Genomic DNA, 27,335 nt, shown 5'->3' with positions numbered 1-27,335 from the left:
GCTTCCCACCCACCACTTCTTTGTAAACATTCCTGAGCATGATGCCTAGTGTTTCAGGATACATTACTAAACTTAACACCCAGTAGTCAACTTACATCCCACTGATCAGGGACCAATCAGTATGGTTCTTAATCATGTGATCACTATGTCAGCTATCACATAGTAATTACATGCAAGCTTGAGTCATTGAAAACACTGAAAGCCTTCATCGTGCAGAGTTGCACTGCCACCTTTGGGCTGTAATGCTCATCTGTAGCGCTATAAATTTAATCCTGTCAAAGTAAAGTATTAAAAGTAAAACAAAAATCATTAATTCAAATAAACTTGATATTTTTACATGTTTACGCATTTTTACCCCTTCACACCTAGGATAAAACAAATCTAAATGTCTAAGCACAATTTTACAACGTTGACATGTGTTATTAAAAGCATACATATCATCACAACTACTTTGTACATCCAGGTGAATTATACCTTGTTTTTTTCAGGACAAATTGGGCTTTCATTTGGTGGTAAATGGTAATGGCCATCTCCTGATTTTATTATCAAAGGAAAACTGGCCCAAAAAAGTAAAAAAATTTTTTTTTTTATTTAGTTGTGTGTTTCTTGTTACTACCATAACCTACCACCAAAGAACAACCCAAAATAAATTCTCCAGCTCTTGACAATCGCAGCGATACCCTATATGTGTATGTTATTTGTTGTTTGTACCCGTAGTACAGCCCAGAATCAATAAGGCACATTTTTTTTGTCTTTTTTTACCTAAAACACACTGACACTGACACTAACTGACACTGATACCAATTTTTTTTAAATCCTGACCTTTGACCCTGACCTTTTGACCTTGACCTTTGACCCTGACCTTGACCCAAACACTAACCCTGGCACTGAATTAGATCAAACCTTGATCTAGGTATTTTTTCTTTATTTTTTTCTTTTCTATTTTTTTTTTAATTAATAATTTATTTTTACCAAACATTTTTTTCCCCTCTATACCAGGAGTTAGAGAATTACAATACATCTCTCTCCTCCATTCATAGAGAGAGAAAAAAACAAGGGGGCGGGTTGTACAGTGATTGATCACTGTGATAGCCAATCAGAGGCTATTACAGCGATCATGAATCGGGAGTCCCGGTTCCCGAACATTAGAACGTGACCCAGTGCTCTCAATGACACTGTGGTCCTTGTGCTGGGATCGCGCTGTGCGGCGCTCTCCCAACACAAAGACAGGTGCGCAAATATGCAGCCGCATGGAAAAAAGCCCATTTCTGTGATGCCGCATATTTGTTACGTCGGCGTCAAGGGGTTTGGATTAAAATAAAAACTGTTTTTTAAGCAGAGTTGCCAAATGAAAACCTTAAAATGTCCTAAAAATATATAAAATGTATTTTGTATTATTATTATTATTTAGGTATACAAATTAGTCTCCTGTAAAATCCACACTATAACGGACAGTTGCCAGACTGGTTTACTTCTCCGGCAGCTGTCTATTGCTGGTTGTGGTAGGGAACAGTGTTGTACGCAATTCAGTGCATCACATGGCTCCCTTTATTTTTGTTTTTTACAAACTTTTTTTTGTAGTGTACAAAATGTACACTTCATTCATGGTGCTGTATGGCAGCGTGATGCACTGTGCTTCCATACAGTGCCCTGCGATTCTGTACAATGACCTAGGCTGCACGTCCTAGGCTGCATTGCAGTGTAAATGGGACATGGTAAACAATTGTTTTCTATGTGTCTTTGTGGTGACAGACATTTTATAATGCAGTAAAAAGCCTGTCACTGCATACCATGTGAATTAGCCCTCAGAGTTAATGCTAACCTGACTCCCGCTAAAGCTGCTAAATCTAGCTTGGACAACTTAAGCTGGCCTTACACATGCAGAATTTTGTCATTTTCAGAACATTCGTTCAATTATCTAAGAATAAATGGGGAAATTCGAAAATCAGTTTCAACCGATGAAAGTAAGAAAATCAAAGTCTTTTTTTTTTAACTCTAATGGGAACAAACAAATTTCTAATAGTTGGATTCACTCCAGACCAAGAAAAATCACAAATATTTATAAAAAATAGAGCCACGCTACCAATGAAAAATAGCGCATAACATGATAAAAATAAGTGAAAAACTTAACTTCCGACACCAAAATATTGGATACACTATATTGCTCAAATAGATATCAAAACTGTGCAGCGCTAAAACTGAATGCATATATTATAAAAACACTAAAATCATAAAAAGTCCATAGAATGTGAATGACTGAAACCCAATGCGTGAAATGATGAGAAAATCCATGATCCTCTTCCCCAATATCATGTACATGAAGGCACCACGTGCGGAACACCAATAGATATAAAGACTTACCAGAAGCCCTGTGACCCTCATAAGAGAAGTCAACTAAAGCTTTGAAAGACTGAAACTACACCCGCCAACCGACCATCCACAGATATGACACTCAAACTTCAACTCGTCACACATGAACAAGTAGTAGTGACATGACTCTTGTATAGTGCAACATGCTCCTTCTACCAATGCTAATGCAAGTGGTGAGAACACATCGCAGCAGGAACCGAGATCACATGACTGTAGCTACATCCACTTCCTACATACCTGCAGCCACAACCACTTCCTACATACCGGCAGCCACAACCACTTCCTACATACCTGCAGCCACAACCACTTCCTACATACCTGCAGCCACAACCACTTCCTACATACCTGCAGCCACAGCCACTTCCTACATACCTGCAGCCACAAACACTTCCTACATACCTGCAGCCACAACCACTTCCTACATACCTGCAGCCACAACCACTTCCTACATACCTGCAGCCACAACCACTTCCTACATACCTGCAGCCACAAACACTTCCTACATACCTGCAGCCACAGCCACTTCCTACATACCTGCAGCCACAACCACTTCCTACATACCTGCAGCCACAACCACTTCCTACATACCTGCAGCCACAACCACTTCCTACATACCTGCAGCCACAACCACTTCCTACATACCTGCAGCCACAAACACTTCCTACATACCTGCAGCCACAGCCACTTCCTACATACCTGCAGCCACAACCACTTCCTACATACCTGCAGCCACAACCACTTCCTGCATACCTGCAGCCACAACCACTTCCTGCATACCTGCAGCCACAACCACTTCCTACATATCTGCAGAAACAACCACTTCCTACATACCTGCAGCACAACCACTTCCTACATATCTGCAGAAACAACCACTTCCTACATACCTGCAGCCACAACCACTTCCTGCATACCTGCAGCCACAACCACTTCCTGCATACCTGCAGCCACAACCACTTCCTACATATCTGCAGAAACAACCACTTCCTACATACCTGCAGCCACAACCACTTCCTACATACCTGCAGCCACAACCACTTCCTACATACCTGCAGCTACAACCACTTCCTACATACCTGCAGCCACAACCACTTCCTACATACCTGCAGCCACAACCACTTCCTACATACCTGAAGCCACAACCACTTCCTGCATACCTGCAGCCACAAACACTTCCTACATACCTGCAGCCACAACCACTTCCTACATATCTGCAGAAACAACCACTTCCTGCATACCTGCAGCCACAACCACTTCCTACATACCTGCAGCCACAACCACTTCCTACATACCTGCAGCCACAAACACTTCCTACATACCTGCAGCCACAACCACTTCCTACATACCTGCAGCCACAACCACTTCCTACATACCTGCAGCCACAACCACTTCCTACATATCTGCAGAAACAACCAGTTCATGCATACCTGCAGCCACAACCACTTCCTACATACCTGTAGCCACAACTACTTCCTACATATCTGCAGCCACAACCACTTCCTACATACCCGCAGCCACAAACACTTACTATATACCTTCAGCTACAAACACTTCCTACATACCTGCAGCCACAAACACTTCCTACATACCTGCAACCGCAACCACTTCCTACATACCTGCAGCCACAAACACTTCCTACATACCTGCAGCCACAACCACTTCCTACATACCTGCAGCCACTACCACTTCCTACATACCTGCAGCCACAACCACTTCCTACATACCTGCAGCCACTACCACTTCCTACATACCTGCAGCCACAACCACTTCCTGCATACCTGCAGCCACAACCACTTCCTACATATCTGCAGAAACAACCAGTTCCTGCATACCTGCAGCCACAACCACTTCCTACATACCTGCAGCCACAACCACTTCCTACATACCTGCAGCCACAACCACTTCCTACATACCTGCAGCCACAACCACTTCCTACATACCTGTAGCCACAACTACTTCCTACATATCTGCAGCCACAACCACTTCCTACATACCCGCAGCCACAAACACTTACTATATACCTTCAGCCACAAACACTTCCTACATACCTGCAGCCACAACCACTTCCTACATACCTGCAGCCACAACCACTTCCTACATACCTGCAGCCACAAACACTTCCTACATACCTGCAGCCACAACCACTTCCTACATACCTGCAGCCACTACCACTTCCTACATACCTGCAGCCACAACCACTTCCTACATACCTGCAGCCAAAACCACTTCCTACATACCTGCAGCCACTACCACTTCCTACATACCTGCAGCTACAACCACTTCCTATCAAAATTTGTAACTAGTCTTATGAGCTTGCACCTGCCAAAGGTAATCCTGAAGTAGAATGTTAGGTCTATGAAAATCAAGACATTCACATGGTCCTTGAATGAAAAGTCTTTCAAAATAAATTGAGTCTGTGAAGGCACCATCGAATTGTTGGACTAGTGATTTTTATACTTTCAAATTAAATTCTACAGGTGTGGGGCCAAAATAAGCATCGATGACCTCTAGGTATGAAGGGGCTAAATCCATGAAGTGAAACATATGTGTCCTTGCGAACAGTGTTTATCCAAATTACACCATCTTTCCTGTCCAGCTTTGTCTAAAATATGCTGGTTCAGATTGACATTTTGCCTAGGTGGTAGTGCTTGGAAAGCATTTATATGAACACAAGCCATTTCAACTAGTGCCATTAATCCCCAAGTTTTGTCTAAACCACACACTTTAACCATAGCTATAACTGTATCAATTTAAAGTGTTACTAAACCCACAACAGTAAAATCAGTCTGTATATATAGTAAAGCGTGCTTGTTATACTCACTGTGGAACCTGAGGGGTTAATCCTCTGCATTGTGTAAAAAAGCTGTTTGATCCTTTTTTCTCTGCCTCTCCTCTTGTTCAAATGTCCACGTCTTATCTCCTGATAGGACAGACTGAACCCGTAGCCATTCTGCACATGCTCAGTTTAGTGTGCATTGCTTGAGATATTTTTTTTTCTTGGGAAAGTGCATGTGATCAGCACAGGGCCAATCAGCACTGTCCAGACAGAGGTCAGGGGTTTTGCATCCTCCTAGAGCAGAAAGAAAACTCCTCCTACAAGCTTTAACCTGTGCTCTGCTGAACACTGATATAAGTCACAAGACTGTTCTAACTGCTGATGAGAAAAGTTATTTAGCAATTTATATTTACTAAAATAATTGCATTATCATGTCCTGCGTACTGTGGGAGACCAGATATAGTGAATGCAGGGTCCTGGGTTTAGTAATACTTTAACCTCTTGCCACCTGCATCTTTAACCGCTTGCCACCTACATCTGCTGCGAATGGGCGGCAGATGCAGGCTCTGTGTCGTACATCTACATCTCCGCCTGCTTCTGGGTTTTTGGGCACAGGTGCATGTGTCTCCTGCTGACCCATGCTGCGATTGAACAAAGCATGAGTTTGTTTAAAAACACACAGAACAGCAATTTGGCTGTTTCTTCTCCCTGGAAAGCAGGGAGAAAAACCAGCCAGATCTGTAAGTAAATGCAGCTCACTTTACACATGTTAGGCACACAGTTAATCTCTTGATTGCCCCTTGATGTTAACTCCTTCCCTGCCAGTGTCATTTGAACAGTGTACAGTAATATTTCTGATCCCTGAATTGGTGTCAAAAGTGACGTCAGTGTTAGTTAGTGTCCCACCCTGCTAGCGTGTTTGTGCCAGATTGCCAACCAAACTACCGCAGTCCCAAAATAAGACACTGATCACCACCATTACCAGTACAGCATCAATAGCTGCATACATTCCAGCATATATACCACAATGTGTAGGTGCTATAACTTTCACACAAACTAATTAATAACACTTATTGGGATTTTTTTTTACCAAAGACATGTAGCAGAATACATTTTGGCCTAAATTTATGATTTTCTGTTTTATTTATTGGATATGTTTTATAACACAAAGTAGAAAACGTTTTTTTTTAATTTTCAGCCCTTTTTTTGTTTAGAGGTGTTCAACCTTTGACCTTCCAGATGTTGTGGAACTGCAAGCCCATTATGCCTCTGCCTTTTGGAGTCATGCTTGCAACTCAGTCTTGCCATGCATCATAGATCTTGTAGTTCCACGACAGCTGGAGAGTCGCAGGTTGGGCACCCATGGTTTATATAATAAAAAATAAAAAACCCCAGTGGTGATAAAATACCACCAAAATAGAGCTAAACATTTGTGTGAAAAGAATTATATACAAGTCCCATTATGCTTCTGCCTTTTGGAGTCATGCATACAACTCAGTCTTGCAATGCCTTATGGATCTTGTAGTTCCACAACAGCTGGAGAGTCGCAGGTTGGGCACCCATGGTTTATATAATAAAAAATAAAAAAAACAAGGGTTATAAAATACCACCAAAACAGAGCTAAACATTTGTGTGAAAAGAATTCTATACATTTCATTTGGGCACAGTGTTGTTTGACCAACCAATTGCCAGTTAAAGAAGTACAGTGCTGAATAGCAAAAAAGGTCTGGTCACGAAGGGGGTAAAACCTTTCCGGAGGTCAAGTAGTTAATGGATTGCTTCTGCGACGTGGTTGCAGTGCAGTGCACCTGCGGCTTTCCTGTGGATGTGAGATGGGGAAACAGCTCTCATTGTTTGAACACTGTTTGTGTGCAGTAAATTAAATGTTTTGAGTGACATTCTGCAGTTTAGCCACAAGATGTCACTGTTTTTATAACACAGCCTCAGACTGCATAGATATTTCTATATTCTTGTAGAGGTGGAGTTTTCACACAGAGTTGAGAGGGAACAGGAAGAAGAGAGAGCAGCCATGTTCTGGAGAATGGTGAATGAGGGGGGCCGTGCGAGCTGAGAATCCGATGACATCCAGGTGTGAAAGCATCCCTCAGTAACCAGAGCTGCAGCTAAGTGAAGCTGATGAGATTGCTGCCCGGAAGCTGATAAGATTGCTGCCAGGAATGCTGATGAGAGCAGAGGAACTAAGCAACATATACGGCGAGACCGCATGCTTGTTGGAGAGACATTTGTTCTGTTTAGAGTCACCAGTGGATGCAAAGCAGGCCTGGGTCGGTAAGATCGTGCACGCACCTCATTTCAGTGTTGGCGCCTTGAGACTGAGTCCAGGCCTATAGTTAGTTAGTTAGGGTCTCTGTGTCAGGCCACAAGTGTTGTTACTGATTATTGAAAGGACTCCACAACTTAAAGTGACATTTTGTAAGGGACCGCCTGGCGGTACCACTAGCACTCCACTGATTAGGCGCTCCCAGAGCACGGAGTCTAAGCCCCAGAGTACTTGTTCACCAGAGCCCCTGATGGTGGGGATGGACTTGGAGTACCCCGAGACCAGGTCGTGGCTCCTGAGAACGCCTGTCAGTGGTAGGGGTATTCGCCAGGGGCTCCCACGGGGAAGAGCCTGATGTGAGGAGGTCGGGAGACCCCGGTGGGATGGATGGATGGATGAGCAGGTGCAAAGTCAGACAAGCCGGGTCGGTAACAGTGGGGTCGGTGCGGTACCAAGCAGCGGGCAGAGAATAGTCGGGTCACACGCCAGGTCAGCAACAGGAGGTCAGATCTAGTAAGGGGCATCCAGGAGAGAGGTCAGGCAAGCCAGGGGTCAGAGTGGGAGAATACAGCAAGGGTCAGGTCCAATCCGGGTCAGCAACTTACAGGAAACAGAATCACAGGTATGCAGAAGAGACCAGAAGGCACTGAATGACAGCTCAGGGCCGTTTAAATATCGCGCCCTGCGCTGTCATTGGTGCCCGGCGCGCGACCGCGGTTCCTACTGCGCATGCGCAAGCCTGAATGCCGCGGTCGGCCAGGAACTGGTGCCCGCGTCCCTGCAGAGAGCGGCGCACTGCGCCTGCGCCGGGACCAGTGCCGCGGGGATCCCTGACACATTTTACATTGGAGAGCTGATAAAATCCTACAAACTCAAGCCAGACTGGCGTTTTGCTCAGAAGGAATACTCAGGCACGTGCTACAGGACCAGTTATGGGAGGGGGAATACTGTAGATTTTTGGAAGATTGTAAGCTGTTGTGCTGCACCGCAGGCTAGCCCATACCATACACCCATACACTGATTCCTGCTCTTTTAGGGTAATAACAGGTAAGGTGTGGCAGCTTAGTTGTGCCCGCCAGTAGATAAATTACTTCACTTTCTACCTTCATCCATCAGAAGGCGCTGTGCTGTGCAGCACAAGGGTCTCAGCCTTTGGGCTGGGTGTATGTAAATTTATTTTATGTTTCCAGCATTTGTGGTTGTGTTTATTTGCCACATCTAAGTAAAATTCTGTTGTGGCAAAAGCTGGTGATGGGGTTGCTTTCCTCGTTCGTGACTTCACTGTATCCTGGGGAGCCCACCCCGGTACACGGCTTACATGGACTAGCTGCATTTTGCCATAGACTTCTATCACATCATACTTTCAGAAAGCCCACCAAACCCACACCTGTGGATCAGTGTGAAAGCAGCCAAATAACCGTCTTTTTTTAAAACTGCTAATATGCCCATTGCAAAACTGTGATGTTTAATCAACCGACTTTTTTTGTCTTTCAGCTTCTGCAAGAGTGTTAGAAAGGTTCCTGTCCCAGGTAAAGTGATACCAAATACAATACGCCTGGGACAGGAGCTCTATAGAAGAAGCATCAGCTTATGCTGCTTCTGCTCCTTCTGCAGTTGCTTGCTTCCTCCGGTGCCAGCTTTATCCACTCTGATGCTCTGGGATGACGGGTCGGCAATCTACGACCTGGGCTGGCCGACCCACCACCCATGTGGTTACTGGCCTAGATAATTAAATTGTGCACATACTCAAGTGTCAAACTGCCAAATTAATGCAGGAACAGCAACTTAAATTACTCAAGAGAGCAAATCTTAGCCATAAGCTGTACTTCATTAAAGACCTATACCAGACTAAACTGATGAAAGGCCAGCAAATGCAGCACTATGTAACATGTAACCTATAAATGGCGTAATGCCTATGAGCTGTACAAGAAATAAAAGACTTGCATATAGCAACACTGCTAATCAGTGGTCTCCCAGACAGCCATGAGACACTTGTTACAGCACTTGATGGTTGCCCAGATGATGAGCTTACCATGGAATATTTTCAAGGCAATTTTATGGATAGATATAAGCAAAAACCAGAACGTGCAAAAAAATGAAAATGCTCCTGGAGCAGAATTTAAACCACCGATCACAGTAATTGTAATACACAGCGTGAAACACATGAATGTTTTGAGTATAAAAAGACAGGTAACGTCAAGGAAAACCGCAGAATTGTGAAAGCTAGAAAGAAGCAGAAAAATAGAGAAATTAAAAAACAAAAGACCAAAAGTGTTAAATCATACTTATCTAGGTGGATGCAGCATCAATCTAATGATGCATCTGTCCCCCGCTGGCTCTAAGAGTGAGAACTCAGCAATCAGACACTGCTGATCGCTCAGTTCTCCCTGATGCTCTGTGCAGAGAGTGGTGACTGTCAGTCACCGCTGTCTGCTCTCTCCCACGGCACTCACTGGAGTGCTGGGCTGTGGAGGGGGTGGGCAGAAATTATGATCAAACTAGTAGAGTCGCTGCACCCACTGATAAGTGATCCCACACCCCCAAGAATATGATATAATAATAAAGTGTTGCGCTACTCAATAAAAGATCTCAAATACATGCATAAACTGAATATTATTAAAACAATCAAATAATCAATGTGTCCATTTAATAGTTCATATCCATAATCTGAAAGTGATCCAAATAGTTAATTCTGTGCCTCACCTGACAAATTTACTCCAGTGATCCGAAATCAATCGTGTGATAAACACCTCCACCACATGTAAGGATGGCCGCTCACCTGGACACCAGGACCTACATAATTAAATACAGGTCGCAAGTGCTTGTTTGTATTTCCATATATGGACTCTAGATGGCAGCAACTCATGTGATATCACTGACAGCGCTGGGTGTGTGCAGCTGGGGGCGCGTTCTGGGAGGATGTCCATAGAACTAGACATCTTTCGGCTATAGTGCGGTTGGGAAGCAGTTAAAAGAGGGTAAAGTTAATTGTTACTTCCCCTGACTGCTTATGAAAGGAGGGCTTTAACCGCTTTCCTGCCGCTCTATAGCAGAAATACGGCTACAGGGCTGCGTAAAATCACGTATAAATACGTGATTTTGATTTCCCGGGTAGGGTACGCGCTCATGCCCTACCCGCGCTGCCATTGGCAGTCTCAACTGTCAATCACCAAGTCTCGGCCTGTGATTACTCGCCAGCATCTGGCGATAGCCGAGTATCACTGATGAGGGAGAGACCTGTATATAAACAGTTCAGATCTCTCCCCTGTCAGCTCTTGAACATTGCTTTGTATTGCTCTGCATAACAGAGCAATACAAAGCAATGTGCTGACACAGTAAAGCACACACACAGCACACAGTAAAACAGCACACAGTCAACTCTTTGATCGCCCCAGATGTTAACCCCCTTCTACCCAGTGCCATTAGTAGTGTCAGTGCTTTTTATTAGCACTGATCACTGTATTAGTGCCACTGGGATGTCAATGGCAGTTAGTCAGTTCCCCCCCCATTGTCAGAATGCCCTCCGCAGTCCTGCTATAAGTCGCAGATCGCCACCATTACTAGTATTTAAAAAAAAAAATTCCAGTATATATGCAGCCATTTGTAGACGCTATAACTTTCACGTAAACCAATTAATTTACACATATTGGGATTTTTTTTAGCAAGTTTCATTTGGGTGCAGTATTTAATGACTGCACAATTGTCAGTTAAAGTTCCTCGCCGCCGTATCACAAAAAATGGCCTGGTCAGAAAGGGGGGTAAATCCTCTAGAGGGCAAATGGTTAATATTACTGCCATTGATCCCCAATGCTGGGGTTCATTTTTTCCTCATTGACACCAATGTTGGAAGTTAATGTTACTGCCCTTGACATCTGAGATGGATGCTTATTTTACTCCAGCTGTCCCTTCAGTGTACCCACAGGCCCTATATTGTCTACAATATAGCAACACCCAGGGGAAAAGGTGCCACAGCAAAAGCAATACGCAGTGAAGTTACACCCAGTTTATTGACCACACTGACAGGTAACATGCATAACACAACACATTTTTTTTTTTTCTTGTTTCCTTCAATGTTAACTTCCAAATTATTTTCAAAAGTTGGTGACCATGTGTGTTCTATGCTGCTTCCGTTTTTCCGAAACTGGACTTTTAAACAAGAGACTGTCCTGTCCTTTTAGCTAGTCTTAAAATGTCCACCAATTGTTCATCTTTTTAGTATGACTACACAAAGATTGAGCAGACACTGACACTTCCTTGCATAATGTCACTAATTAAAGGAATAATTAAAGATGCACTTTTACCTAATGTACCTTTCTTCTTCTATGATGTGGTTCAGGTGTTAGCACAATTATTTTGGGTACAGGCAAGGGAAGCTGAGATGAAAGAAACTAATTAACTCATAGAGGGGAATTAAGTTATTCTGCATCTTGCAAATCAGTTTGGGTGTCACAATAAGCCCATCATTATTTGCTATGATTATCTATACAACCTCAGAACAACATGTACAAATCTTTCAGAGTCCTATCCCCTCACTGTCTGCACCTGTACAGTTTTGGTGTTGAGAGGACACTACCATAAAAGTGTGAAAAGAGTATTCCATATTAGGACAGATTTGATTGATATGATTTGATTTTACTGCCTTGCTATCTGATGTTTTTTCATATCACAGCTGCTCTTCCATAAATACAATGAAACATAATAAAAAGACATCTAGTCTGTATTGTATGTGATGATATTTAAAAATCTATGCATATCTTGGGAGAGGGGAGTGGGCGCCTTCTGACATCCCTTTCAGAACCTATCTTTCTGACTCCTTTTCTCTTCCTTTTCTTCTTTCCACTCTGGTATTCTGTTACCAGTTTCTGGTGTTAAGAAGGATATTTCAGGGTGCTGTTTGGCGTGAACAGTGCTTGGTTTTTGGGGGGGTCAGTTGAATGGTGGTTCTGGGATGTGGAGCACTGCCCTCCCTATTTCTATATGTGTTTGGGTGTAAATTGAGTCTTTTTGACGCTTGACACTATGAGGCTTTGTACACTCCTGCGTGTTCTTTATCATTTCTTCTTATGTATCTGATTGGAAACTAATGATGATTATGTGTTATGTTGAAATTTCAATAAAAATGTATTGAAAGTAAAATCTATGCATAGCCAAAACTTTTTTTAATTTAGAAAAAATTAGCAAAGGGTTAAGGTCTGTCTCAAAAGTTTCTTAATATATATATATTTATTTTGTTGTTTGTGTCTCCACTGAGGAGCTTTGTGTTCCCACTAAGGAGATTCAACCAGTACAGAAAGTGACGGGAAAGTTATTTTTATATAGGTTCATGAATGAGGTGAAGCTGTGCTGACTTCAATTATTTAATAATGTGAGAGCAAAAAGTATGTATTTTTTATTTTCAATATTTTTTTATTGCAATTTAACAATTTACAACTATAATACTGTGGCTGTTGAAGAATATAAAGTCTAGACTATAATGCAGTGCTTAAAACAACAAGTTGAAGACCAACCATATAGGATTGTATATTTACACAACAGGGAAGGATATAAGCCTGTAATAAGATGTAGAATGTGCACTAGGAATAGCCACGCCAGGAACACTTCATCTTTGGGTTGTGTTGTGTTGGGTAAACACATAAAGGAGACCAAACGGCCTCAGTGGAAGGTGAACAAAAAAAAGAAGGGGTATAAAATCCTGTTTTTTTTTTCTTGCACATGATTGGGTTTTCTTTCCATAGTGTAATTTCACTTAGCTTTAACCTTAGTCAGTAAGTAGGTTAATTGGCCCCTGTCTAAATTGGCCCTATTTTCTGTATGTATAAAAGTGAGTTAAGGACCTTAGATTGTAAGCATCTTGAGGGCAGGAACGGATGTGAACAGACACTGTATCAATAAATAAATCACTGTGTAAATTGTTGGCACTATAATAATAATATTTAATAATAAATATTTCTAATAAATAAATTATAATAAGTGAAAATTAAACCATAACTAAAGGCAAAACTTTTTTTTTTTTGTTTAGTCTGTAGATAGGGATTAGAACATCTGTTAGGGTGTTATTGCTGTTTGTGTCCCTGTTTGTGAAATTCACCCTCTTTATTTGTCCTGTAACCATTATCATTAAAAGTGGAAGTAAAAGAAAATCCCAGATTTTGGGTTGTCCCCAGAAAAGTAATAGAAGGGAAATCTTCTATTAGGGACACTAAATCTGGGAACCTGAGGAGCCCCAAGGGTTTCCCCTAATTTGAAGGGATTTTCTCGCACTTCCTGTTTTGACTAGGGCACAGGAAGTGAAGGGAAATCTGCCAAGTGGGAAACATATAGCCAAAAAAAAAAACTGGCAGGGATTATAACCCTCGCTTATTCTATCCAATATAAATTTTTTTTTTTACTAATTCCGTTGTATGTGTAGCTTTCACCTTATGCTATTGAGCTCTGTAAACAATAGAGTCAATACGAGTAGTCTCCAAATTGTGGCTCAGGGGCCGGTGCTGCCCTTTCCTTTCTTTTATCTGGCCCTTGGGGCACTATTTCATCCACTGATACCAATAATGAGACATAACCCCCCCCCCCACTGACACCAAACTAAAGGGCACATTTCCTCCCAATGACAACAACAATAGGGCACAATTCCTCCCAATGACACCAACTATGAGCAACAATTCCTCTCAATAACCCAATGATGGGGCACACTTCTTCCCACTGACACCAAAATTGGGGCATTGACGTCAGGACATTTTCTACTCCCAATGGCCACAGTTCTGCCCTCCTAAAGTCTGAAGGATAGTAAACTTGCCATTGCTTTAGAAAGTTTGGAGACCCCTGCTCTATACAACATACAGTAAGGAGAACAACCTAAATAAATTAACAGGGAGTTCTAGATATACAGTATGTTTCATATTTACCTGATTTAAAAAAATGTTTTTACATTGTATTTTTTAGCTCTAGTCATAACAATAAAATTATACATTCTCTTTAATCATACTACGTCAACATGTTACAGATTTTTTTTTTGTTTATCACTCCAGCAGAATTTAATTTAAAAAACGATGGGAAACTATATTCCTTGTTGTTTCTTATTTAGATTGCAGGTGTTAGTGAGGTCAGAGAGAATACAGCTAGCCCATTTATGAAACTCTGTGGCATCAGAGCTTAGTGTCTCGGGTCCTGTACACTTAATACCAGTGTCACCATTGATAAGAAGAAAAACCGCACAGTAAGGAGTTTCTACTGTGCAGCCATCGGTGGCTAGATAGCAATTACAGAACTGCCTAGAGGAAATACAACACATGAAATACATAGAAATAAACTCAATTAATTTTCTAAATGAAAAATATGATTATACTAAATAAACAACATTAGTAACTAGTAAGAAAACAATCACATTAGGCTAATTAGGCTCAATTCACATGGGTAACATACAGGTTTGCAAGATAAGGATCCTTGTTTTAAAAAAGTCACATGCAATTTAAAAGTTACATGTGCTGAAAGGTTTTTGCAAAAATGTAATAAATGCACCCGCATTAAGGGCCAGGTTAAAATCTGTGATTCTTGCGTGATTCAGTGCGGTGTGATTTTCAGCCCATTCATCTGAATGGGGTGAAATTGCACTGGAATGTACCAAACATAGTACATGCACCACCTTTCGGAAACACACTGCATGTACAACCTCTGTTTGGGGTGTTGTTCAGAATACATTGACTCCCAATCGTACACCCAGTGCATTTTGAACGTGGTTCAGGATATGCACATGGAACGTGAGTTGCCCATATAGGGTTCTGGTGGGAAAAATCCTTATAAAATAAAAATTTACTTTTTTAAAAAAATTTCCTCTTCTAGAACCCCAGGATCATATGACGGTATGAACCTTGTCTTATGGGACTGGAGGAAGTAAGCAATGGACTGTAAGTTTGATGCCATCACCACACCGCACATCGAGGAATGTTGACTACGTTTTATGCAACACCCTAAATATACAGTTGTGTCCAAAATTATTCAACCCCCAATGCTGTAAAGGGGTTTAGGGACTATAGTGTACATTTGGAATTGTATTCAGAATCAAATCCTACAAGGACGTTGTAACTACCCAAATGCAACTAAAATGACATCAATTGTTTATGTAATACAGTAGTAAATGGTTCTTATGTGGTTTCTTCATTGCCACAATTATTCAACCCCTTAAAGACTACCACTCTGAAGAACAGAGGTTCATACAGGTGCTTTCCATCAGGTATTGAAAACACCTGTGGATGTCACCGAGCAGCAATCAAGCATAATAAGCACCAATTAGGCAGCTTTAAAATGACTGTGATACTCAGCTCCTTCTAGACATTTACTGGTGTGGTTACAAACATGGTGAAGGCAAGAGAATGGTCCAGGAAGACAAGAGAAGAGGTGATTTCTCTTCACAGGAAGGGCAATGGCTATAAGAAGATTGCAAAGATGTTAAACATACCAAGAGACACCTTAGGAAGCATCATTCGCAAATTCAAGGCAAAGGGCACTGTTGAAACGCTACCTGGTCGTGGCAGAAAGAAGATGCTGACTTCGACTGCTGTGCGCTACCTGAAGCGTAGAGTGGAGAGAAGTCCCCGTGTGACTGCTGAGGAACTGAGAAAAGATTTGTCAGATGTGGGTACAGAAGTTTCAGCCCAGACAATAAGACGCACACTGCGTAATGAAGGCCTCCGTGCCAGAACTCCCAGGCGTACCCCCTTGCTGTCTCCAAAGAATAAGAAGAGTCGACTGCAGTATGCCAAAAGCCATGTGGACAAACCACAAAAGTTGTGGGATAGTGTTCTGTGGACTGATGAAACAAAATTAGAACTGTTTGGGCCCATGGATCAACGCTATGTTTGGAGGAGGAAGAACAAGGCCTATGATGAAAAGAACACCTTGCCTACTGTGAAGCATGGTGGAGGGTCAATCATGCTTTGGGGCTGTTTTGCTTCTGCAGGTACAGGGAAGCTTCAGCGTGTGCAAGGTACCATGAATTCTCTTCAGTACCAGGAGATATTGGATGGAAACGTGATGCAGTCCGTCACACACCTGAGGCTTGGGAGACGTTGGACCTTTCAACAGGACAATGATCCCAAGCATACCTCCAAGTCCACTAGAGCATGGTTGCAGAGGAAAGGCTGGAACATTTTGGAGTGGCCATCGCAGTCACCAGACTTAAATCCGATTGAGAACCTCTGGTGGGACTTAAAGAAAGCAGTTGCAGTGCGCAAGCCTAAGAATGTGACTGAACTGGAGGCCTTTGCCCATGAAGAATGGGCGAAGATACCCGTAGATCGCTGCAAGACACTTGTGTCAAGCTATGCTTCACGTTTAAAAGCTGTTATAACTGTAAAAGGATGCTGTACTAAGTACTAAGATTGAATGTCACTTGGGGGTTGAATAAAACTGATAATGCTGTGAGCACAGAAAAGACATTTGTGGTTATTTCATTATAACTGTTATGTTATATTTGTCTGACCTACAAGTGCCTCTTTAATGTAAATGTAAGCAAGATGACTGAATGATCAAAAGCAATGTCAAACTGGCCAAAACACTCAATTTCAGTGGGGGTTGAATAATTTTGGACACAACTGTATGTATAACATGAAAAGTGGTTTTAAACGTAGTGCATGTTTTTAAGCTTTGTGAGTTAAGATCACTATATTTTTTTAAAGATCCAGTTTACAGTGGTGTCTATGTATTTTCAATCAGCATTATCCGAGAGGGTCCATTGTTGGAGCCAATATATGCAGGAGCAGGGTGCTCTCAGAGGTAGGATTAGGGAAATAAAATGGTAAATACTGCTACTAAGTGAGAAAAAAACTGTATATATGACTGCTCATGGAGGAGCTTAAAGCAACAGGCACCTTTATTAAAGAATGTATGCAAGACAATGCTCTACAGTGTGATCTGTAGAGCAGCCTTTTTCAACCAGGGTACTGTGGAACCCTGGGGTGCCTTCTGGGTTCTTCAGGGAAGTCTTGGTAAAATGCCAAAAATTGCTCTAAATTGGCCAAAAATTGTCAACAAGCATTCACGTGGAACAAGCCTTCCTTTTTTTCTTACACAAAGCCATAGGTTTTTATCGTACACCATTACAGCCTTGGGCACTGTGTGGGCCTGCTGCCAGCTTCCTAACAACTGATGACATCATATGTTGATAAGGAGGATGTTGGGTGCCTAAGAATATCCTGGTTTGGCCCTCTCAATCAGCACTGGGGTCATCTTAGATGAATGAGGGATAAGAGAAGGAATACTAGACAGTACCAGTGTGCAAAGGTGTATTTGGTTTGAAAAAATAAATCACCTCTAATGTTGGGTATCTTACGTGTGTGGATATTACTGTGTTATGTAAAACTATAAGTTTCATTTTTTACACTTTAGAATGGGGTGCCTCGAGATTGTGCAGAGTGACTGAAAAAAGGTTGAAAAACACTGCTGTAGAGGAATTGGTTTAGGCAGTAGGTCATGTTGGAACAGGAAGGGGCCATTCCCAAACTGTTCCCACAAAGTTCCGAGCATGCAATTGTCCAACATCTCTTGGTATGCTGACGCCTTAAGAGTTCCCTTCACTGGAACTAAGGGGCCAAGCCCAACCCATGAAAAACAGCCCCACACCATAATCCCCCCTCCTCCAAACTTTACAGTTGACACAATGCAGTCAGGTAAGTACCATTCTCCTGGCAGATAGACAGAGAAACGTGATTCATCACTCCAGAGAATACATCTCCATTGCTCTGGAGTCTAGTGGCGGCGTGCTTTACACCACTGTATCCAATGCTTTGCTTGCACTTGGTGATGTAAGGCTTGGATGCAGCTGTTCGGCCATGGAAATCCATTCCATGAAGCTCTCTACGCACTGTTGTTGTGCTAATCTGAAGGCCACATGAAGTTTGGAGGTCTTTAGCTATTCACTCTGCAAACAGTTGGCAACTTCTGCGCACTGTGCTCTGTCATTTTACATGATGAGTTGCTGTTGTTTCCAGTTGCTTCCACTTTGTTATAATACCACTAACAGTTGACCGTGGAATATTTAGTAGCAGGGAGATTTCACGTATGGACTTATTGCACAGGTGGCAACCTATCACGGTTGAATTCACTGAGATCCTGAGAGCGACCCATTCTTTCACAGATGTTTGTAGAAGCAGTCTGCATGCCTAGGTGCTTGATTTTATACACTTGTGGCCATGGAGGTGATTGGAACACCTGAATCCAATGATTGAGAGGGGTGTCCCAATACTTTTGGCAATATAGTGTATGTGACTGTTGTGGGAGGGAGCAAAATGTATGTTGGCTACTAAAGTAGGTTGATGACCATGCTACTAATTGCAAGGCAGTGGCCTAGCATTGTCAGCCTTCAATTTCATCATTGGTTGTGTGTCAGTACAGAACAATTTATTTTTAAATGAAGCCTAACAATAGTTTTCTTTTTCCAGGTTTACATTACTGCAACATTTCCCCCCACTTTGCTGATGTAGAAATCTGCTACCCTCTACTGTCTGTATTTGTAAATAACTGTGCTGCATATTACAGAGTTAAAGTGGTATGAAGGCACAGGCAGAGGCGTAACTAGAACCTTCAGGGTCCTAGTGCAAGAAACCATGAAGGGCCACCCTAACCCAATTTGCTATGGGGCACTCAGAGAAGAGGAGGAGCCTACACATGTATGGTGTGCATGTGTATTGATAACTTTTCTGTATGTTTGTAAATTAACCTGTTTATTGCAAAAGAGTTTATATGCAGCTTTTTTTAATTTTGTTAATCCTGTTTCTAGTCTGGGATTCTATAGCTAGTTTTAGATCAGGCTCAGTAACCAGCATAGGCTAGGGCCAGGTTAGGCATTCAACTGCCCATAGATAGTTAGAGGTCAGGTTGCATGGCAGACTAGAAGTTACTAAGGACTAAGATGCCGAGTAGACAGGCTGACCCTGAGTTCTAGTGTCAGACCATGGTTTCTGCTGATGAGAAGCTACATTCCAGGCTGGTTGGACAATAGTTTGAGGATCTCTTCATCATCATTGATCTTATCTCCAAGTCTTTGATGCCAAGATGGACGCTGCATCACTATCATCTTCAAGTGCCCCTGCAACTGGACTTTGCTGCAACTTTCATCTGGAGGTATCTTTATTAATAACTATATACTGTATATCCAAGTGTACAATTCCACCAGGACTCCTGTTAGGTCTTTTGCTGATATTAGCTGTTTTTACAGTGGATGTATGTACTATTATTTATCTTTTAATATATAAAGCTGGTATTATTTCCATACAGGTGTGCATGTATATGCATGTAGTTAATGTTAAATGCAGCATGCAGTAGTTCATCTGCTCCTAATTACTTTGATTAGATTACTGGTAATTTCCAAGGTAGGGAACACCTTCACAGGGGCCCAGTTTTGGGTGAAGGCGTTGCCAACTTGATTATAAAACCCACTTTTCCACTTAGCAAAGGTTCTGACTCTTTTATTTACCTACAGGTTTAGCGCATTATCCTGTTTGTAGAAGGACATTTTTCATAATTCCCCTCCCCCCATAAAGGAAGGCTATGATGACATCAACACAAGGCCAGTACCATAAAAAGACATAACATGGAAATAAAAGGTTGGGAATCGTGTGTAACCTCCTCATAGACATTTGGTATACTGCACTGTTGTGCAAATGTTTGCAGAACATTTTCATCTTACAAAACTGATATTTTCACTTGTTTCCTCCTACTAGAGGACACTGTTCCTAACAGCTCGATAGAAATATTGCTCAATGGACTTTAGAGAACTCCAAAAGTCACCAAAAGTTACAAAAATATCCCAAACTGTAATGCAGATTTGACATCAGAGGGTAAAATGCTCTGACAGCAAAGCCTGGGAGAAAGGCTCAGAGGGAAAGAACTTGCTGGAAGAGAGTAGGTGAAAGAATCTGGGGAGACATGCTACTGGAACCTTGAGTCAAACTACTGCTTGTTCTGTATACAGTATGATCATTGTGTTGAGTAGGGAGCCATCTATTGGGCATTCACTGTAATTGTACCCTTATCAATATATAACAGGGATTGTCTCATGTTTGTTAAGAATAAAGATCTGCCATAAACCACTGCAGGCATTTCAGCTTCTAAAAGAACACCAGTGAAGGTCCCCTCCATTCTCTCTTTGAAACACATATGCCTCTAAATTCTTTCATTGTGTTTGTTAAAATAACCTATTTAGCTAGATCACATTTTAATGTATGCATTTGTGAGAGACATGTTTACAAACATATTGTAATTTCACTTTATGTGATTGTATTGCATTTTTCCAGAACTATTCACAGAAGTAAATTCAGTTTTGGAATGAAACACAACACTGCTTCTTTCAGATTTGTTAGCTAGCTGTCAGCTTACCATTAGCACACTGCTTGTCCTCTGTCTGGAGGAAAGCTCAGCGAAAATTGGAGTGAATTCCACTTGTTTCTTTTGCCTGTCTAACAGGACCGAGGAGAGCTGACTGCTGCCACATGGTCTTTGCAAAGAAGTTCCTTGTGCTTCAGTGACTATCTTTCTGAGTTTTAGAATTGCATTACACTGCTACAAACCAGAACTGCCATATTTCCAGTTATATGTGTGTTTCATTAGGAGCTAATGAGATAGACTGCATTGTATAATCAAGTAATGACTGTTCCACTACATACAGAGGATAAATACAGACAATTGCTTTACAATAGTGTCTGCTGAATAAAGGTAGCTGTCTGGGTAGAGACTTTCTTCAAGGTGATCATCTTTAAAGGACTGCACACTTGTTAGTATCTTACAGAGACAGTACATCAGTCACTACTTTGTTGTCTTGAAAAGGAATCTACTTTATAACTGTGCAGCTTTTCAGGGAACCACTGCAGACCCATAAGCTTACCAATGGACAATTTGGGACCTATATTTCATTGACTTGTCTAGATAAGGGAAAGCTAACTGCTATTTTTACATTTGTTGATGTTCGAGTGCAAATACTGTGTTTCCACTTGAAATTATTGAACCAGTTGCTCTGTTAGCCTCAACCATATCTCTTATTACACTGTTCAACAGGTAAAAAGTTTTGGGCATAAAATTAGCTAATCTTACATAATTTTGGGGTGCTGAAAACGAAAATGACCCTAAAAAATGTTGATTGGCTCTAGTTTCCATGATATATTCACCCATCTAATGACGTAAGCCATTCAAAATTATGATGCAACTTCAGCTGCATATTGCGCAATTGATACTGGTGACCAATAGAAAATTGCATGTATACTGAGATGATGCAATATTAGCCTTTAATTGCATCACTTCACTGCATAAAAGCTGCAGTATCTGTAGCTGATTGTAGTTCAACAGCGTCTTTACATTTCGTTTTATGCTTATATAGGCTACTCAGTAATGCCTTGAACTTGTGTGAATAAAGCAGATAATTTCTGCTATATCTGTGGTGAAATAACTTTTATCTCACAAAAAAGGAGGATAACGGGAATGATTAAGAAAGCCTACAACTTGTATTTTGGCTACAAGATAGGAGACCAGGACAAGAGCTGGGCACCACATATATGCTGCAATTCTTGTGGGACGGCACTGGAGCAATGGTTGAATGGAAAAAAGGCATCTATGCCTTTCGCTGTGCCAATGATTTGGAGAGAGCCAACAGATCATGTTAGTAATTGTTACTTTTGTATGGTGCCTCCAATTGTAAAAGGGCTAAATAAGAAGAAAAAGTTATCTGTGCACTATCCAAATATTCCATCGGCAATACGTCCAGTTCCTCACGGAGAGGGGCTACCAATTCCTAAAGCACCAGAATCCTTCGTGGTTGAGTCAAGTGAGGAAGAACCTGAAGCGTGTAGTCACGTGCAGTTGTAAGAGATAGCCCTTTCCTCGAATACAAGAGAAAAGCCAAGAGAAGCAAAACCGACACAAACTGAAGACAAAACTAGTGAGAATCCTAAGTATTAAAATGATTCAACTTAGCTTATGGCTATAATTTTTCTTGGTAATCCTATGTAATATATTATGCCATTTAGGCTTTGTTATGTAGTCAATATCACTTGCTTTATATTTGTGGAAAGACATCTATCTATATAATTATTGTGCATTATGTAGTCATTACGCCTATAGTAGAAAACTTTCCATTTACAGAAAAACTAGAGCCAATTGACAAATTTCATTGTTATATTTGAACTCAGAATGTGAAATTCATTAAGAAATGGATCCTTTTGTTTCCAAAACTGGCAAAAAATAAAAATTTGTTGAACAGTGTTATCAGTGTGCAGCGCTTACAAAATTTCATATTATTTACAAATGTCTATTCACTGTGTCATGGAATCTCAAGGGTGTCATCAGACTCATGTAGGAACTGCACTCATATTTATCAAAGCCAACACCCTACACATGCCTATAGCACGTAGGACACTAATAGTATGTTGTATAATTTACCACACCCCTAAATACCACCCACATTGTGGACACACCCCTAATTTGTCTATTGCCTCCCCTGGTGCCCCAGTCTGTCCCTAGACACTGAGAATCCAAGAGATTCATGGACTGATGATTTCTTGTTTGTTACCTTGTGTTACTAGTTATTGATCTTGGTACTTTGTACTCACCTTACTGAATGAGCTCAATTGCAGGCTTATTAGACCAGCCAAAACAAAGCAGGGGATATGTGGTGAGACTCCATGCGAAAGGAAAAGGCTTCATTTTACTGGGATTTCAACAAATAATAAGGTGTTGCTCTATATTTATCTGAAATATTGGACACTGTCCTGCTAAACAAGTATGTGCCATTCAAGCCTATGGGATATTAATGCTTAGGCACTTTGGAGGAGGTAAACATACACCTGTGGGTGATAGGATACCCAGCTCTGTGGGTTCAGGGGAGACAGGAAACATGAATGTTTTAAGGCTCAATACACACCATCAGTATTTTCAAAGAGGGGACACTTATTTTCAAACGCACTGCTCAAAAAAATTTAAGGAACACTTTTTAATCAGAGTAAAGCATCAAGTCAATTAAACTCCTGGGATATTGATCTGGTCAGTTAAGTAGCAGAGGGGGTTGTTAATCAGTTTCAGCTGCTTTGGGGTTAATGAAATTAACAACAGATGCACTAGATGGGCAACAATGAAACAACCCCCCAAAACAGGAATGGTTTTACAAGTGGAAGCCACTGACATTTTTTTCCTTACTCGCCTTTTCTGACTGTTTTTCACTAGTTTTGCATTTGGCTAGGGTCAGTGTCATCCTCCAGGATGGCACATCAATACATGCCATTGCCAGAAGGTTTGCTGTGTCTCCCAACACAGTCTCAAAAGCATGGAAGAGATTCCAGGAGACAGACAGTTACTCTAGGAGAGCTGGACAGAGCCATAGAAGGTCCTTAACCCATCAGCAGGATCTGCTCCTTTGTGCAAGGAGGAACAGGATGAGCACTGCCAGAGCCCTACAAAATGACCTCCAGCAGGCCACTGGTGTGAATGTCTCTGACCAAACAATCAGAAACAGACTTCATGAGGGTGGCCTGAAAGCCCAACGTCCTTTAGTGGGCTCTGTGCTCACTGCCTGGAACCATAGAGCTCAATTGGCATTTGCCAATGAGCACCAGAATTGGTAGGTCCGCCACTGGCACCCTGTGCTTTTCACAGGTAATAGCAGGTTCACCCTGAGCACATGTGACAGAATCTGGAGAAGCTGTTGAGAATGTTATGCTGCCTGTAACATCGTTCAGCATGACCGTTTTGATGGTGGGTCAGTCATGGTCTTGGGAGGCATATCCATGGAAGGACGTACAGATCTCTACAGGCTAGACAATGCCATAAATCAAAGTGCAGCGCTAAAACAATCATAGAAGTGTCTGTTTATATGACCCAATAATATGTAATTCTGATAAAATGAATAAAGTTAAAATAAAATATGGTAAACGTTTATAAGGTGACAATCTGTGCTTTAAAGTGCCAACTCCAACAATACTTCAGTGCTGGTGTTTGTGGGTGTAGTAAAATTCACTCACCAGATGCGCAATGGAAATGCGCATATAAATATATAATCAGAGGTCCTCCTAAGGAAAGCAAGGTAAGCTGGGTACCGGATTATCCTCCCTCTAGGTGGCGGGCAGCACAGCAAATACTCCTGGGTAATACGACAATCCAATCAGCCAGAGGTCCCCTTTAAGGGATGGATGGGTGCTGCAGCCTGAGTTTACAGGGACTCCCCTCTCTGGATACTGGGATGGATCATAATCTTTGATGGGCGGTCTTAAGGCTGCCCATCTCAGCTGTTGAATACTCTGCAATTATGTGCATAATTGGCTGATTGGCGGGCGAGTCTGTGTTCCACCACTATTTATTTTTTGAGGTTCCATATCATATTATGGGTTATGACTAAAGCTGTGTAATGTGAAATGCGTGAATCTACTGTATCTGGGATACTTGTATTGTGGTCTTTAAAATAAACAAAGATTTTAGAGCAGTGGCAGTGTGTGGATCATTTTCCTTATCAAGTCACCTGCAGCTGAGCAACTGTGGATTGAGCACCCGCTGTCAGACATAGTGAGCAACCGGATTGGTAGTAGCACCTTTCTTTCTCACTTTGGAATACTTACCTTAGTTGTAATAGTCTAATGCCTGCAAGGTTCTCGTTGGCTTTTTCTGGGTTCCAATCTTCAGCTATCTTGATTGGTCAGAGCAGGATGACGTTACTCCCGTGCATGTGCAATAGTACAGTCAGGCAGGTAAGTGTATTTTGCTGTTTCTTCTGCAATAAAAATCCTGTTTGTTTGCATTTTCTTAACTTTAGTTCCACTTTACCATAGGTTCACACCTAAGCGTTTTCTGCAGCGTTTTGCCGAAACACAGTACAGTCCATTTAACATGATTTCCTATGGGACATGTTCACACCTGTGTGTTTTCACCTGGTGCATTTTTTGGAAAGGGTCTGGGACTTTTTTGAATTGCAAAAAGTTGCATTTTTGTTTCTATAGACTTCAATGGAAATGCTGCACAAAAGCATTTATTGTGTTTTTGATGCGTTTTTGCCGCAATTTTGATGCATTGTAAATCTGCCTAGCAACAAGAAAAATTTGAAAAAATGAAAAAAAAAAACCACATCAAAAACACGTAAAAACTGCAAAATGCAACTCAAAACGCAATGCAGAAATGGCTCAAACGCAACCTGCATAGGTGTGAACAATTAGCCCTAAGTCTTTATCCAAAGAGGAGAAAAAGTTTTTTTCCTGTAACTGCTTAAAAGGTGTAAGCTGGAGTTTGGCTTTATTTTGTAAGTTACTTATGTTAATGTGTTGGGCAGAAACAGATTCACACAAGCGAGGTGGATGGAGGAACCTCAACCCCTCCCCCAGCCACGACCTCCCACTGGGACATTGTATTCTAACAGCAGCTCCCACTGTTGTCAGAATACACTGATTAGCGGCCGCTGCCGATTGGCTGTAGCTGTTGATCGACAATGGTTTTCCAGCATGTCCATATGACAGAAGTCAATTGTTAGGTCAACTTCTTTCAAATAGGCAGGGCCGCACACAGATCAAACTTTGATCCATCTTTGCCCAGCTTAACTCTACCCTCTCCACAGATTGACAATGCTTCTGTCCAAGGGTGTCTCCTTTGTTTCTCCTTCCAGAATGGAGACTACCTTTGACAGGACATGTATTGCAAGCTGCAATATCTTACATTTTTTTGGAGGGGGTTAATACCACTTGTATCTGAGAACTAGAAATGCGCAACAGTGAGTGTTGGTAGTTCTCAAATTCACAATCAATTGAAATAATTTGTAATCGTTTCACTGTCAAGGTAATTGATGCATACCAATGCTGCTGAACATGGCCAGCTTGTATAAGATCCAACAAATGCTGGTCACAAACAGGGTTCAATTCTCTTTCTTTATGGTAAAGCTTTGTGACTTGAGTCTGTGAGATTAAAGTGTTACTAAACCCACACCAGTAAAATCAGTCTGTATCTGCAGTAAAGTATGCTTGTTATACTCACTGTGGAACCTAACAGGTTAATCATCTGCATTGTGTAAAAAGGATGTTTGATCCTGACTTTTCTGCCCCTCCTCTTGTTCAAATGTCCACGCTGACAAGACAGACTGAACCTGTAGCCCATCTGCACATGCTCAGTTTAGTGTGTATTGTTAGAGAGGTTATTTTTTTCTTGGGAGAGTGCATGTGATCAGCACAGGGCCAATCAGCACTGTCCAGACAGAGGTCAAGGATTCTACATCCTTCTGGAGCAGAAAGAAAACTCCTACAATCTTTAACCACTGCTCTGCTGAAGTCGCAAGACTGCTCTAACTACTGATGAGAAAAGGTATTTAGCAGTTTATATTTACTAAAATAATCGCATTTCCATGTTGTGTGTACTGTGGGAGACCAGACATAGTGAATGCAGGGTCCTGGGTTTAGTAACACTTTAAATGTCTTACTCAGAGGACCATACAGCATTTTGAGGAACATAAATTATAATCAACATGAACTGAGCTGGTGACTTTCAATATAAGAAAAATAAAATATCAATTCAATTGCATAATTTGTCAATAAGCAAAAACAATACCTTCTCTGTGAGAGTTGGCTAGTTATTAGGGATTAAAGATTGGGGAACAACAAATAAAGTGTTGAATTTGATGGTGACTTTATGTTTTTATATGCAAACTATACTTATATAATGTGAACTTTATCTTATATTCATATTTTACTGCTAAATTGTTCTGAGTAAAAGCTTTTAGAGATCATCTGATTATTTCTAATATACAGTTTTGTTAGGTGATATATTGTAACACTGCTCCATCTACTGGATGTAACAGGAAATACACCTGGGCTCAATTGGCACAAATGTCACAATTTTCTTTCTCCTAATTTGCAAAATATATATTTAATACACCAAACCCATTGGAAGACGAAGTCAGTATATTTA

Source organism: Staurois parvus, unplaced genomic scaffold (genome assembly GCF_062004578.1).
Source record: "Staurois parvus isolate SC_StPar_1 unplaced genomic scaffold, SC_StPar_1.0 ptg000098l, whole genome shotgun sequence".
Classification (NCBI taxonomy): Eukaryota; Metazoa; Chordata; class Amphibia; order Anura; family Ranidae; genus Staurois; species Staurois parvus.
This window is presented reverse-complemented; position numbering follows the sequence as displayed.